We start from the raw sequence: 16,473 nt of genomic DNA, 5'->3' as shown, positions 1-16,473 counted from the left end.
ACTGTGTTCCTCGATTGCGGTGGAGATGGAGTCTCTACCACCGAAGAGTCTTCTCTAATGTCCACCACAATCTCTCAAGCCGACTGACTTTAGGAGGTAAGTTCGCTCTTGCTGGATTGATTTTCTTGGGTTTAGTTTGTTTTTTTGTGGGAGTGGGAAATTTGTCATTTTTGCCATCAATAATGCATAATTTTTTTACAAATATTTAATATATTTAGTTGATTATTTTTGGTGGGGGTAGGAAATTCTGAAATTTAACGGCTTGGGTAAAAGACTCTAAAGTTAGGCTTAATAGGCATTAAGAGTAAGCATTTGGAGAGGATATTGAGTGAAGTTTAGTAATTGCTGATTTGAATTGCATCTGTGTTCTTAGTTGAATATGTTGGCTCTAACTTCTTCTTTTTTCCATATTATTTCACAAGAGATGATGTAATTGTTATTAAATTTCGCTTGTGTTTTGTGTTTTGTGTAATCGGAATCCGACAAGTCGGGCTTTGCATCTTTTTTGTCAATTTGGCAAATGTTTTGTGTAATTGAAATTTGTTATGCACTAATGTTTGCAATGCACTAATATTTGATTAATGAACTAATGTTTATTATGCAGTAATATAGAAGCAATTCAATAATATATGTGGGTAAAATGTATGGGGTTAGAGGAGAGTGATAACTGTATAATAGCTAATGGGACGGTTTACATACATGAAGTAAGAAATAAGGATACACCAACAGTTGGGATGAAGTTCGACTCGCTTGACCTCGTTTATAATTTCTATAATAGATATGCATTCTTGGCTGGCTATGATGTTAGACATCATTCCAGCTTTAGAGGAAAAAGCAATAAAAAGATTTTGAGGAAAAAATTTTATGTTGCAAATAAGGTGCATATAGGAAAGATAAAACTTGGCTGAGAAAAAGACAGCGGGGATAAGTACATGCAATTGCAAGGCTAAGGTTGTGGTTGTGAAGACAAATGGGCACAAAAAGTATACCATCTCTCTTGTTGTGGAGGGACACAATCATACAATGACACACTCAGAAAGAGTGCATTTTTTGAGATCACACCGTCGTATTTCAAATTCTACAAAAGTACTCTCAAAACAATTTGGTTCAGTTAATATCCCCACTCATAAGAAGGTAAGTATTTTCGAGGTGCAATCCAGATGAATGGATAAAATCGATTTTATCAAAAACGATATTTACAATCTTGAATATAGTGTGAGTGGGAAGCTGAGGAACCATGGTGTTGAACCAGTGACGGAGCTGAACAAAAAAAAAAAAAAGAGTCTTTTTATTTCAAGATTGAGGGAGATGCCAATAATAGGTTTAGTCGATGTTTTTGGGCAGATGCAACCTCTAGACGGGTGTACGTGTTTTATCGAGATTTTATTGTATTCGATATTACATTCAACACGAATCGATACGGCTTGACATTTGTGATAATGTTGGGGGTTAATAACCATGGTCAGACAATTGTCTTAGCATGCGCATTTTTTAGCAAGGGAACGATCGAGTCGTTTATCTGAATATTTGAGGAGTTTAAGGAGTATTTGCGTGATTTTCATAAAACCATATGGGATACTAACAATAAGGATAAGTTTGATGCAAAGTGGAATGTTGTAGTTACAAAGTCTGGTTTGATTGACCATCCATGGCTAAGTTCACTGTTTGATTTAAGAGAATCTTGGGTTCTAGCCTACGTACAACACGTTTTTGCCTTTGGAATGTCAAGCAGCTAAAAAGTGGAATGTTCTTATGCTTTCTTCAACAATACATATGAAGGAGAAATTCATTGATGGATTTCATAACTCGATTTGATAAGGCACTTTCCCATCAATGTCAAAAAGAGTTACTTGTTGATCACATTGATGCATTTGAAATGCCTCAATGTACTCTACTGATGCCAATGAACAAACAAATGCCTCTTTGTACACAAGGGCAATGTTCCAAAAGTTTCAGCAAGAACTAATACAAAGTACAACATGTTTCCTAGAGCTCAAAAAAGGGGATGCTTCTAAAGTTGTCTTTAATGTGAGTGAAAGGAAAAATTGGGAAACAAGAGTGCACTACTACGATTTACTATTTGCGCGACGAACATATTTTCGTCGCGCAAAAAGCACTATTGCGACGAAAAAAAAATACCGGAGCGCAAACAGCAGAACACTAGCGCGACGAAAAATCTTCGTCGCGCAAACTATCTATGCGCGACCAACACTAATTTCGTCGCGCAAAGGTCAGGGAAAAAACCCCGGTTTTTTTTTTGGCGCCATAATCTTGCGCGACGACAACAATCGTCGCGCATGACAATATTGCGCGACAATCTAAATGTTTCGTCGCGTAAAGATGGACAGAAAATTGTCTAATTTTTTTTGCTGTAAAAAACTTTGCGCGACGAACTTTTTCGTCGCAAAAGACGCCTTAGCGCGAAGGAAATATGTACCGTCGCGTAAGAAAACGAGGGTTACTTAATTTTGGCGGCAAAATGCAGGGTGGGAAAACTTTTTTTGCGCGACGGAATTAGAGTCGTCGCGTAAAGTGTAATGCCGGTGCTATCTTGCGCGACGAAATAAATGTTATTTGAGTGACGTAATCTAAACCTTGCGCGGCGAATAATGTTATTTGCGCGACGGATGTTTATGCGACGGATAATTTTATTCGTCGCGCAAAAAACCTGATGTCGGCAGGTAATTGCGCTACGGAAATGTTTTTTTGTGCGACGGAAAAGTGGGTTTTCGCGACGGCATTTTGCGCGACGGACTGGGTTGTTCGTCGCGCAAAGTCCTTCTTCTTCATTTTAGTATCTGCCATTGCAGAGGCAGAATGCAGTTTCTGCATTCTGCCTCTCTCTCACTCTCCCACTGTATTTTGCCTCTCTCTCACTCTCCCTGCCGTTGCTCTGCTGTGAATTCAGTACGTTCATTGGGTATGTATTTTTTGTCGTTAGTTTAAATGTATTAATGTAAATTCGTAGTAACGCTATTAATTTTGTTATCGTTAGGGATATTTGTGATTGGTGATTGGTGGAGAACGATTGAGAAGGTATGTTATTGTAAAAGTTTGTTTGTTATGTTTGTAATTTTTTTGTGAAGTTATATGTGTATAATGTTGTGAAATTGTGCGTGACATAGCACAATGTGTTGTGATGTACGAAGTTAATTGAAATTAACTTCGTACTTTTATTTTTATGTTTAGTAACACGTAGTTTCCCGTTCGAGATTAGTTGGATTTCGTGCATGGATGCGTAATGCATGACTGCGGTCCAATTAATTCTTGAATTGTCCCATTATTTGGACAGTTTGGTAATGCATAGTGTTGTCACATAATCTTCGGCTACAGGATTAGGTTTCGATTGTGGAGATTTCGGTGTCATCTCGGTACGTTCTTCGGGTGGTACGTAGGTATTTATACCTATGCCCACTTCAAGAACTGTGTCGAGATGCTGCCGAAATTAATCCACGTCGAAATCTAATCTCATGTAGCCGTAGGTGACGTGACAGGACTATGCATTCCCGAATGGGATAGGGCCCTTACCGGAGGCATAAGGTGACATTATAACTTCGTATGAAGTTGTTGTGATTGTTGTGTCGTGATTGTGGTTTCAGGAATTATGGACAGAAGGTGGATACAGAACCCGAATAGATGCGCAGACAAATACTTGGATGGAATCGAGGATTTTATTGAGTTTGCACGTAGACACAACCCGGGTGCAACTAGAATCCGTTGTCCTTGTAGGAGGTGTAACAACACGTTGTGGGAGACAATTGAAAATGTTGGATTTCATTTAGTAAGGAATGGAATGATTGAAACATATAGCATTTGGAACCTTCACGGCGAACAAGTAGAGCATGCTTCGTCTTCAAATGCCCCAAGAGTGGACAATGTTGAACCTATTGTGGATCCTAATGATCAAGTCATGGGTATTATACATGATGCTTTTCCATTCGCATCGACCAACATCAATCAGGAAGGGGAAGATGACGTGCCTACACCAATAGACAGTGCGGAGTTTGAACAGTATGAAAAACTGTTAAAAAATACCAACCAAGAGTTATACCCGGGGTGCGAGAGCTTTTCCGTTCTCACTGCCATTGTGGAGCTAATGCACAGAAAAATAAAGTATCGTATGTCGAACTTGTGTTTCGATTACTTTTTCGGGGTTTTCAAGAGAATGCTTCCGACGGACAATTGTTTGCCGAAAGACCATAAACATGCACAGAAGGTGTTGCACGATCTTGGATTGGGTTATGAAAAAATCCACGCTTGCAAAAACAATTGCATGTTATTCTACAAAGAGCATGAAACGTTGGATACATGCCATATATGCAATGAGTCGAGGTTCAAAATGACATCCCAGAATAGAACGACTAAGATACCACAAAAAGTCATGCGTTATCTGCCCCTTAAACCTAGGTTGCAGCGATTGTATATGTTGACGCATACTGCCACAGACATGAGATGGCATAAGGAAAAACGGGTAGACGATGATGTGATGCGGCATCCTGCAGATGGGGAGGCATGGAAAGAGTTCGATCGAACGTTCCCCGAGTTTGCTGTTGATCCCCGAAATGTAAGATTGGGACTTGCCACTGACGGATTCAATTCGTATGGGGTTCTAAACCAACACCACAGCACTTGGCCGATTTTCGCATTCCCATATAATTTGCCGCCTTGGAAATGCATGAAAAAAGAATACATGATGATGACTGTTTTGATAACTGAGGATCCTGGCAGGTCAATTGATGTGTACTTAAGGCCTCTGGTTGATGAGCTGAAGGATTTATGGACAAACGGTGTTCGCACGTACGATAAATCAACTGGGAGGATGTTCACTTTGCGAGCAGCAGTTATGTGGACTGTGAATGATTTTCCAGCATATGCAATGGTTTCTGGGTGGAGCACAAAGGGTTATATGGCATGTCCTGTATGCAAGGAAGATGTAACTTCTGGTTGGCACGCGGGAAAAGTTTGTTACCTTGGTCATCGGAGATGGTTGCCATGGGACCACGAGTGGCGAGAAAAAGATAAAGAGTTCGACGGGAACACAGAGCGTCGCCTCAGACCTAGAGAATGGTCCGGTGATGAGATCTTGGAACAGCTGAACCGTTTGGATTTTGCTCCGTTCGGGAAAACAGTTAGTCGGACCAGACCTTCTACACATTTGAACTGGACGCACAAGCCTATGTTTTTTGAGCTCCCATATTGGTCGAAACTGAAATTGAGGCACAATCTAGATGTGATGCATGTTGAGAAAAATGTATTCGACACATTGGTGGGCACGATTCTAGATATCGAGGGGAAGACGAAGGACACGATCAAAGCTAGTCTTGATTTGGAAAGAATGGGCATACGAAGGGGTTTATGGATGAATAGGGACAGTGATAAAGCTAGAAGGGATCTTGCATTCTTTTCTATGAAACCGAATGACAAAAAGGAGTTTCTAAAGTTTGTATCGTCTGTCAAATTTCCCGATGGGTATGCTTCTAATATCGCACGTTGCATGAATGTCGATGGGGGTAAATTTACTGGACTTAAGAGCCATGACCCATGTGTTCATGCAACGCCTACTTCCTGTGGGTATTCGACACCTACTGCCGGAAGATGTGGTGAAGCCAATCATGTTGTTATCCAGATTTTTTTCCCAACTGACGGCAAAAACATTGCGAAGAACAGACATGTTTCAGTTGCGCCATGACATTGTCCAAGTCCTATGCAAGTTTGAGATGATATTTCCTCCAGCTTTCTTTACAAGTATGATGCACGTGATGGTTCACTTGCCAGAAGAGGCATTGCTTGCTGGTCCTGTCAACTATCGATGGATGTATCCAATAGAAAGGTATATACTCTTTATCATTTGTGTATGCATCATTATCGACAGTTTGCTAATTTGTATCATATCGTTTTATTTTGGCAGGCTTCTCGGAGAGCTGAAAAAAAGTGTACGCAACAGGGCAAAGCCCGAAGGATCAATTATAGAGGCTTGGGTTCAATATGAGTCGCTTACTTTCTGTGGAATGTATTTAAAAGATGTGGAGACGGTTTTCAATCGTCCTCAACGCAATAATGACGGAGGTATGAGAAATGAAAAACTTTCTGTTTTTGCCCAAAGCGCACGACCATTTGGAGATCCTGGACGAGGAGAGTCGTTTTCTAGAAATGACATGGAGGTAGCGCATTGGTTCGTACTAAACAATTGTGATGAGATAATGGCCTACTTAGATGAGCATGAACAGATGATGAAGCGAGAACATCCATCACATTTGGTTGCCCGGAAACACCGTGAATTATTTCCACAATGGTTTTTGGATTCTGTAAGTTATAAGTGTTTTCTCATTGACAAATATAAATTGTAGTATTTAATTTTGTCAGACTAACATGTAATTGGTTTTGTATACTATTAGGTGAATAAATTGAAATCATCGAATTCCCCCACTTACAGTGATGAGTTATATAACTTGGCGTTCGGCCCAATTCGCGCTGAATTGTTCTCGGGTTGTAATGTTAACGGCGTCAAATTTTTGGGGGCCGCACGAGATGACAAGTTGTGTATGCAAAACAGCGGTGTCCATGTCCCAGGTGGAGGCGAAAGTACGGACATTGATTTCTATGGAAAACTGACAACTGTCGTGCAATTGCTTTACAAAGATCGATACCAAGTCATCATGTTTAAGTGTCGATGGTTCGATACCAACCCAAATAGGGCGGGAAGTGTTAAAATCGACCATGGAGTACTGTCTGTGAACATTAACAGAACTTGGTATGATGACGACCCGTACATTTTGGCAAACATGGCGTCCCAAATTGTGTATCTAGATGACCCTAAAGCCGGGAACGGGTGGAAAGTTGTGCAGAAGATGGATCATAGGAACGTGTATGATATACCAGAACTAGACCCAAGTGACAACGACGTCGACAATGTGGCTGACCAATGTTTAGAATCTTCAATGGAAAATGATGCGGAAACACTTCAAGATACAAATGTTATACAAGAACCGTTTCAAATAGAAGGAGTGGCTTCAGTCAAAATACCGATTCAGTCAATTACAATTGACCTCGGTGATCTTCCCCAATACGATGTTGCAGTGGGCCCTAGCAACGCCAATGATGCAGTTATAGAGGAGGAGGAGGAAGAAGATTGGGAGACCGAGAGTGATGATAGCGACGATAACGAAAGTTATTATAGTTCAGATGATGAATAATGAATTTATTTGTAAATTTATTATGTTAGTGTATTCATTTTGTGTAATACAAATCTTTGAATATATGTAGTTGTCCATATGTAGTTGTGTATTCATTCTCCATATTTCATCACAAACTTCATTGGAATGTCAATACTTTAGTCAGTACTTATTACGACCCCATGCTTGTTGATTGGTTTTTATTTATTTATTTATTTATTCATGCCTTAAGGCCTCTTCAATTATTATTTTTTTCTTTTGAGATATAGTTATTTCTTCATGTTTAAACAGAAAATTTAAGTTATTTCTCCAATATTAGCTGTGTGCCACTTATTTTTCTTCACTTTGGTTCATGATTAGTGGCATCAATCTAGTCAAACCGATAAATTCTTCACGATTCAAATCTTAATTATCAATTTAGTTTGGTTTTGATGAAGAAATACAAAGCCTTCCCAAAAAATACAAAGCATAAAAAATGATGAATACAAAACCTTTCCCAAAAATACAAAGCATACACAATTTGAATTAAAGGAGGAGTTATGGCGCCAAATCCTTGCGCGACGAAGACACATTATCGTCGCGCAAAAATACCATACGCGACGCAAAAAAATGCGTCGCGTAAATTTTGCGCGACGAACCAACCTCGTCGCAATAGTTTTCGCGACGAACATGAATGCGTCGAGTATGGGTTTTTTGCGCGACGATAAGAAGAACTTCGTCGCGCAAATATATATTAGGTTACGTTATAGTATAATATATACACACATATATATTTCAAATTGGCGATCGAAGTATTTCATTGTATTCATATGGAGTGTAGGACTGTTGGTGCAAAAAATCATCAACATCGGAGTTCAAATAACCGTTCAATCATCACTTTTTATTTAGAACCGTCGAAAAGTTTTACCCCGTTACTTAATGTCTGAATGTTTTTTTGGGCCGAATTTTGCTGTCTATGATCTCGAATTATAAAAAAACAAGTTTGACGGCTGGATGGGTGAAACTAGTTTCGTAGACTGCGTGTGCTATCAAAATCGTCTATTCACCAAAAACTAAAAAATTTGTTCATACATTTGTCAAAATGTAACTTAACGTTTATGTGGTATCCCCTAGTGTAAAAATCTGAAATTGAAGATCAAATTCAGTCATTGTATTCATATAGGGTCAACAAATGTTGCTGCAAAAAATGATCAAAATCGGAATTAAAATAACCGTTAAATCATGACTTTTCATTTATAACCGTCGAAATATTTTGTCCCGTTTTCTGATATCTGAATGTTTGGTCGTTTTGATTTTTGGCGTATACGATCTCCAAGTATAAAAAAATAAGTTTGCCGGTTGGATCATTGAAACTATTTTAGGGTTTAGGGTTTAGGGCTTAGGGCTTACGGCTTAGGGTTTACATTTTAGGGTTTAGGTTTTGCGCGACGAATAACTTTCCTTTCGTCGCGCAAAGTGAAAGTCATAAAGATTGCGCGACGGATATTTTCACATTCGTCGCGCAATCTGGGACACACAGTTCACCCCTCCATCCCCTTTGAACACTTAGTGAAAATTTCAACCGAATGAAATTCTGAACTAGCGCGACGAACAGAATAAAAACGTCGCGCAATCCCTCGACCCTTTGAACACTTAACGAAAACTTCAACCGAATCACAATCTCGAACTCGCGCGACGAATTACATGATTTCGTCGCGCAAAAGGCGAAGACCCTTCAGTTTCAGCCCAACCCTAAACCCCAAAATTTTGGCGGCCAGAGGTGTTTTGCGCGAGAACACGCGTACTTCCGTCGCGCAAGGTTCATTAATGGCATTTTGCGCGACAGATATTGCGCGACGCGTAGTTACTTCGTCGCGCAAAAGGCAAAGACCCTTCAGATTCAGCCCAACCCTAAACCCCAAAATTTTGGCGGCCAGAGGTGTTTTGCGCGACGAACAAGGGTGCTTCCGTCGCGCATGGTTCATTAATGCCATTTTGCGCGACAGATATTGCGCGACGCGTACTTACTTCGTCGCGCAAAAGGCACAGACCCTTCAGTTTCAGCCTCCCGCTAAACCCTAAATCTCAAAATTTTGGTAGCCAGAAAGTGTTTTGCGCCACGAACAGAAACATTTGCGTCGCGCAATGATAATATTGCGCGACGCTTTCTTGCTTCGTCGCGCAAAAGGCACAGACCCTTCAGTTTCAGCCTCCCGCTAAACCCTAAATCCCAAAATTTTGGCAGCCAGAATGTGTTTTGCGCGACGAAGAGAGTTGTTTCCGTCGCGCAAGGTTCATTAATGCCATTTTGCGCGACGATATTTCCGTCGCGCAAGATTCATTAATGAACCTTGCGCGACGGATTTATTGTTCGTCGCGCAAAGTCGAATAAATCTGCAGAAACGACCCGAGCCTCCTTCTTCCCCATTTCTGGTTTTCCTCCCTTCTCTCTCCGCCGTCGCCTCCGCCCTCTCTCTCCGTTCGTACCGCAGCCACCTCCCTGCCGTCACCTCAGCCGCCTCCCTGCCGTCGCCGCCTCCCTGCCGTCGCGTTTCGTCGGTTTTTCCCGAATCTTCGCCGCCGATTTCTCTCTCCTCCGGCCACCATTTTCGACGCCTGAGGTATGCTTTCTCGACTATTTTTTGTGCTCTAGCTGATGGTTGGTTAGGATTTAATGAATTTTTGCCGTAGGAAATACGAATTAAAACCTAGGTTTTGGCCGGTTTGAGAATGTCAAATCCGGCCACTTCCGGCTATTTTTCGGGGTCGGTCCGAGAACAAAAGTGGCTCCAATTAATGTTTTCAACCTAGGGTAGGAACCTTGGCCCTTAGTTTTTAGAATTTTCCGGCGAATTTTATCGCTTTGGACACCCACGCACTGCCGGCGCGTGTGGTGGCGGGTGGGATACTGTGGCAGTGGGGCATTGGGTCCCAGAGCAATCCCCTGTTTGTCACGAGTGCGTAGGTTTGCTCGGATTTGAATTTGGTTGCCGTTTGAGTCTTGATCGGATTTCGCCTATTGTGCGATTTCCAGGTTTGATATGTTTGGACCGTTGGATCGAACTGAAACTCACGTAGTTGTACCTTTGTGTTTCTAGGATCGTTTAGGATTCGACCGATCGTTGATCGGAGTCCCGGATACTCCGAAATTCCAAACCCTAGGTCAGGCTATGCTTTTAATTAATTAGTTTAAATTCTGAATGAAATTATATGTGCAGATGTCAGACTTGATTAGACATGGTAGGTCGATGACGACTGCACCGAGTTCGGATCCCCCGGCTCAGTCGGCATCTGCTGCCACTGCTCCTGCTTTGCTGGACCACGTGGTGGTTGGTCCCGGGGCGCCCCAGGCGCCTGTGTCATCTGCGTCATCCGTGGCGCAGCCAGCTAGTGCTAGGCGGCGGCACCGGCCCACCGACACCATCGACACGACATCGACCGACGGTACTGGTGCCTCGGGATCACAGCCAGGTATAACTACACTTTTGTATTGTTAATTTTATATTGAAATTTGACAATGTTTTTTTATTTAACATTAATACCTTATTTCTTTGCAGCAAAGAGGAACACCCGAGGACCGTGTCGTCAGCTGAAGACGGCGAAGGTCACCCGGGTGACCAACAGTCGTATCAGCATCGGATACGACGAGCGCCATCGGGCTGCACCGACGGCGGAGTTGCATAGCTCCTTGGCCCACGACATTGGCCACGTCGTGCGGACCCATTGCCCGATGCAATGGAAGTCTTGGAGGGTCATGCCTGACGAGATCCAGGCGGAGGTTCGCGGCCAGTTGTCGGTATGTACCTTACATTTTCATTATTTTTCTTTAAAATTGTGTATATTTCTATTACTTAACGTATCTAATTAATTGATTGCAGACGAACTATAACTTGGAGGATCTCGACGAAGAGTCGTTGACGTACGTCAACAGACTCTTCGCTGAGAGGTACAAGCAGTGGAAGAGCGACTTGCACCACCATTTTCAGGCCTATGATGATCCGCAAGTTGCTCTTCAGGAGGGTTGCCCGAAGGAGCTTGAGGGGCGGGAGGATAGTTGGGAGTGGCTCTGCGCTCATTTTCAAGCGCCCGAATTTGCGGTATTTTTTTAATTATATTTGTTTAATTATTACTTATTACTTATTAATGTTTATTTTATTTTTTTATTTCATTATTATTTAATTTTTTATATTTTAACTAATACGTTTCATTTTTTGTATAACAGAATAAAGCCCAAGTGAATAAGGGTAATATGAAGAAGAAGACCCTTCTCCACCATTCCGGCTCCAGACCCTTTTCGTATAGGATGGATGCACGGCGTCGGGTAATAATCACAAAATTTTTATTTCATTTTTAATGTCATTTTTATTAATTTATTTTTTTCATACTAATATTTTTCTTCTCTTGTTCAATTTAGGAGGGGTCCAAGTTCCCAGAGATCGACGTCTTTGGTGACGTTTATGTTCGACCCGGGAATGAGTTGGCCGAGTCCCTTCATGTAAGTATTATTTAATTTTAATTCTTATGTTACGCATTCAATTTATATGCATGTTTTAATTTATATTTTATGTTATGTTCAACAGACGACGATGGTGGAGAGGAGCCAGCTTGTTCTTCAGGAGTCCGCCTCCCAGCTTTCTCCCGAGACTCCGATCGAGTATGTGGCTCCTCCACAGGATGCTGGATTTCAGATCTTGACGGAGACGTTGGATCAGACTCTCGGGAGGAGGCCGGGGACATATTGGGAGGGATGGGGAATGCCCGGCGGAGGGAACCTCGACCTCGTTCATCGGCGCAGTCAAACAGTCAGGTCACTGCTTTGACAGCACAGGTGGCCACTCTTCAGAGCCAAATGTCGGTCATTTGTCCCTTGCACAGTCCGGCATTCCAATCCCGCATTTTGATGCGCCGACCTCTAAGCCCGTCCATCCCGGGCATCCCCACCAGACCACTGCCCCGGTGAACGCCCTGCCCTCCGAGCCGCATACTGGCGACGACTCGGTTGATTTTGATTCATTATTTGATTAGTGTATTTATTTTATTTGTAATACATTTATTTTATTTTATAACAAAATTTTATTCTAATTTATTTTTATTGCAATTTCATTGTTTAATCAATAAAAAGAAACCAATTTTATTTAAAATATAAAATATAAAAAAAAATTGTAATATTATTTTTGCGCGACGGAAATTATTTCGTCGCGCAAACCATCATGTAACAAAAAAAAAAATCAAAATTTTTTTATCGCTTTTAATTCATGCGCGACGAACACATACGTCTCGCAAACACGTTTTGCGCGACGAAATGCTTCGTCGCGCAAAACATTTGGCGCGACGACATAATTGTTCGTCGCGCAATTATATGTGCGACGAAAACTTTCTCATCGCGCGAATTGTTCTGCGACGAATATATACGTTTCGCGAACATATTTTGCGCGACGAATAATATTTTGTCGCGCAATTCCCGTCGTCGCGCAAATATACGTGCGCCGCATACTTGATCGTCGCGCAAATACTTTTGCGGCGAACAGTTGTTTCGTCTCCACACCGTTGGTGCAACGATGGTTTACCCGTCGCACACTTTTGCGCGACGAAGGGTTGTGCCTCGTCGCGCAAAGGCTTTCTTCACGATCTTCGCGCGACGGAATATGCGCGACGACTTTTTTGCCGCGCTGAAATTGGGGCGACTAAATGCGACTTTGCGCGACGTTTTGTTCTTCGTCGCGCAAAGTGTAAAATGTAGTAGTGGTGGCAGAAATCATATATGACAAATATTCTGACCAAGCGTCGTGTAGTTGCAAAGGATTTGAATTTGTTGGAATTATTTGCAAGTACATCCTAGCATTGTTGAGAAGGGACCAAATTGAATATATGCCCGGTAAATATATTTTGAACAAGCGAAAGAAAACTTCAAAATCTAGATTGGTGTCAGATGCAAATGGCAATGAATTTAAAGATTGTGCAGACCCTGGTCTTTTAATAAAGCGGAGTACAATGTCTCGACTTGCTTCAAATGTAGTTGAGGATGCTTTAGTGTCTGAAAAAGGTTGTGAGCTATTATCAAAGAATCTAAACAGTTTGCGGGTGAAGTTGAAGTTATAGAAGGATGGAGCAGGTAATAACGAAGTTGGAGGGTCCAGCTCTCAAACACAAAATATGAAATGTAACATTCCACATCGATCAACGGAGAGGGGGTGATGTGCCTTATATGTACATGCCCGCCTCCATCTAACACGAGGGCTTTTGGGAGCTCACTGACTTCGGAGTAATGGGAACTCCGAAGTTAAGTGAGTTAGGGCTAGAGGAATCCCACGATGGGTGATCTACTGGGAAGTTGCTCATGAGTTCCCAAAAACAAAACCGGGAGGGCAGAGAGTTAGGCCCAAAGCGGACAATATCGTGCTACGATGGAGTCGATCCCGGGATGTAATTATTTGGTATCAGAGCCACTCTGTCGTGTGGTGCGAGTGTGCCGACAAGGACGTCGGGCCCCTAAGGGGGGGTGGATTGTAACATCCCACATTGACCAACAAAGAGAGGATGATGTGCCTTATATGTACATGCCCGCCTCCATCTAGCACAAGGCCTTTTGAGAGTTCACTAGCTTCGGAGTCATGGGAATTCTGAAGTTAAGCGAGTTGGGGCTAGAGCAATCCCACGATAAGTGACCCACTAGGAAGTTGCTCGTGAGTTCCTAGAAACAAAACCGTGAAGGCAGAGAGAGAGGTCTAAAGTGGACAATATTGTGCTACGGCGGAGTCGATCCCAGGGTGTGATTTGAAAGACCCTAAGAGAGTAAGGTGTAAAGAAAGGTCGAAACGAGTAACGGGAGCAAAGGAAAAGGCAATGAAGCGAGGGATTCGACACTATCAAGAGTGTGGACACATTGGTCATGATATAAGACAATGTCCAAGAAATTTGAACACACCGTAAGATGTTAAAACTATTTATAATAACACCTATTGAAGGAAAAATGTGAACCTCCCAACATAATTTCACCACTACTAATTAATTAATGGGGTTTTATTATTTTAGGTCCTACCCATTCAAGACGTAGTGTCTCTTAATTACAATCACTTGCTTCAAGGGAACACCTTTTGATTCCATCATAAAGAAACAGAATGTGTGTCTTTGGTTTTGCGACTACCCCTAAGTCAAACCTTAGGGTGCCTACGTATCCCCTGCGGGAATCAAGCCACTCGTAGTTCAAAGAATGGCAATGAATAAATGACTCATTGTAAAAAGGGAGGATTTGTATGAATTTGATTGAAAGAAATGTTTGAGCGAATTTAGCTGAATAAACTAGGGATTCAATTTTGATGTGTGTTTGGGGTTGAATTTGGTTAAGAGTAAACTAGGGATTCTAATCGGATTTAAGATTCGGGTGGTTGCATCTAGATTGAGTCTCTAATTGCCAATGTACCCTTTTGAAGGGATCAAACCAACGTAGTTCGGCATTGATTGGTGTGAAGGTGGATATTTGATTTGTGGGAATTTGGTTGATGTAACCGGCGATTCAAATTTGGTTGCGGTTGCATCTATTGAGATGCTAGACTGCCTATGTATCCTTAATGGGACCAAACTGACGTAGTTCCAAAATTTAGAAATTAATGGGTAAGTGTGGCCCACTAATTGAGAATTTGTGTCTTTGGTACAATTTGGAGATTTCCATAGGTAGATGATCTATGGGAAAAATTGAAAATTAATGGGTAAGTGTAGCCTACTAATTGAGAATTTGTGTTTAAGAGATTTGAATTTAATCTCAAAGAAATTTTCATGGATAGATGACTCATGGGAAAATTTGAAATTAATGGGTAAGTGTGGCCCACTAATCAAGAATTTATGTTTGAAAGATTTGAATTTAATCTTATTGAATTTTGCATGGGTAGATGACCCATGGGCAAAATTAGAAATTATGGGTAAGTGTAGCCAACTAATTGAGAATTTGTATTTGCGAGATTTGAAATTAATCTCAATGAAATTCGCATGGGTAGATGACCCATGGAAAAAATTGGATGATGTTGTATCATTTTTTCTTTTTATCAATGTCCAGGAAAATTAATGAGCCATTTTGATTAACCTACTAATTTTTAAAATTGACATTTGCATTTGAACCCAAATATAGTTATGAGAATTTTTAAATTAATCTATTAACTATATGATAGGAAATTCGGGCATCTATAAATTTAATAAAGATTTATTTAATCCATCCATTAAATGTTATGAATTTTTGAGAATCAATAGGCAATTATTTTTGACAACCCATTAATCTATTTTGGGCCTTTCATATTTGTTGTCAATTAAACAGGAACGAGAAGCCCACGAAAAGCTCTGGTCTTGCAGAGGCACAAGAATAAAACAAACAAACAGGCTGTCAGTAGCACAAGATACCAAGAGAGCTACCAAGAGGTTCCAATACTTTTCGTCTTTTTCCTCTCTTTTCCTCAGCAACACAAACAAAGTGGCTGTGTACGCCACTTTTGTTCCTTCCTCTTTTCTTTGTTTTTTTTTGTTTTGACTTTTCTTCTTTTTTTTCGATGGAAGTCTTCTTCTTTGTTACTTCTCTTCTCCTGTTTTCCTTGTTTTTGGTTTGCTGCACAACACTAAGCTGCCAACAGAAACGTGGCCTTCCTATTTTCCTGTTTTTTTTTTTTTTTTTGTTGCTCCTATATGCTGCCGACAAACGTGGCTGTCCCTTTTCTTCGTTGTTTTTGTTTGTTCTTGCTGTATGCAACAACACCAAGCTGCCAAAAAAAACAAAAGCGTGGCTGTCTTCAAATTCTTTTTTTTATTTATTTATTTATTTTTTTTTTTTCCAGTTCATCGCCTCTGTATGCACCAGACCTTCTTCCAAAACAAAATACAAACCTTAAACCTTTTTTGTTTTTGTTTTAATCTGTCTCAAAGCAAACAATTGATTTTTTGTTTGTTTGTATTTGTTTCAGAGCAGTCCAGACACAGAAGAAATTAGTGTCTTTGTTTTTTTTTTTGACAGAGAGGGAGAAAATTGATCAGATTCTCCAAAGGCAGAGATAGAACCCACCCCATGGTTTTGTTTGTGGGTTTTGTACCCAGATTGGATCCAAAGAACTCAGTGAACGAGCTTTATGCCCAAAATGGATATATCACATATTTGATTGAGGGTTACACACCCATGATGGATTTTGTATTCAAGATTTTTTTTGGGGTGTAAAACCCAAAGTCTTGATTTCGGGATTGTAAAAGCTTTGACTTCTGGGATTTATTATCCAAAGATGGATCGAAAATCCGAGAAATTTTGATTCAATGGTTGCCACACCATATGGATTGCCATCCATTTGATTGA

This window comes from Prunus persica, chromosome G5 (genome assembly GCF_000346465.2).
Source record: "Prunus persica cultivar Lovell chromosome G5, Prunus_persica_NCBIv2, whole genome shotgun sequence".
NCBI classification, from domain to species: domain Eukaryota; kingdom Viridiplantae; phylum Streptophyta; class Magnoliopsida; order Rosales; family Rosaceae; genus Prunus; species Prunus persica.
This window is presented reverse-complemented; position numbering follows the sequence as displayed.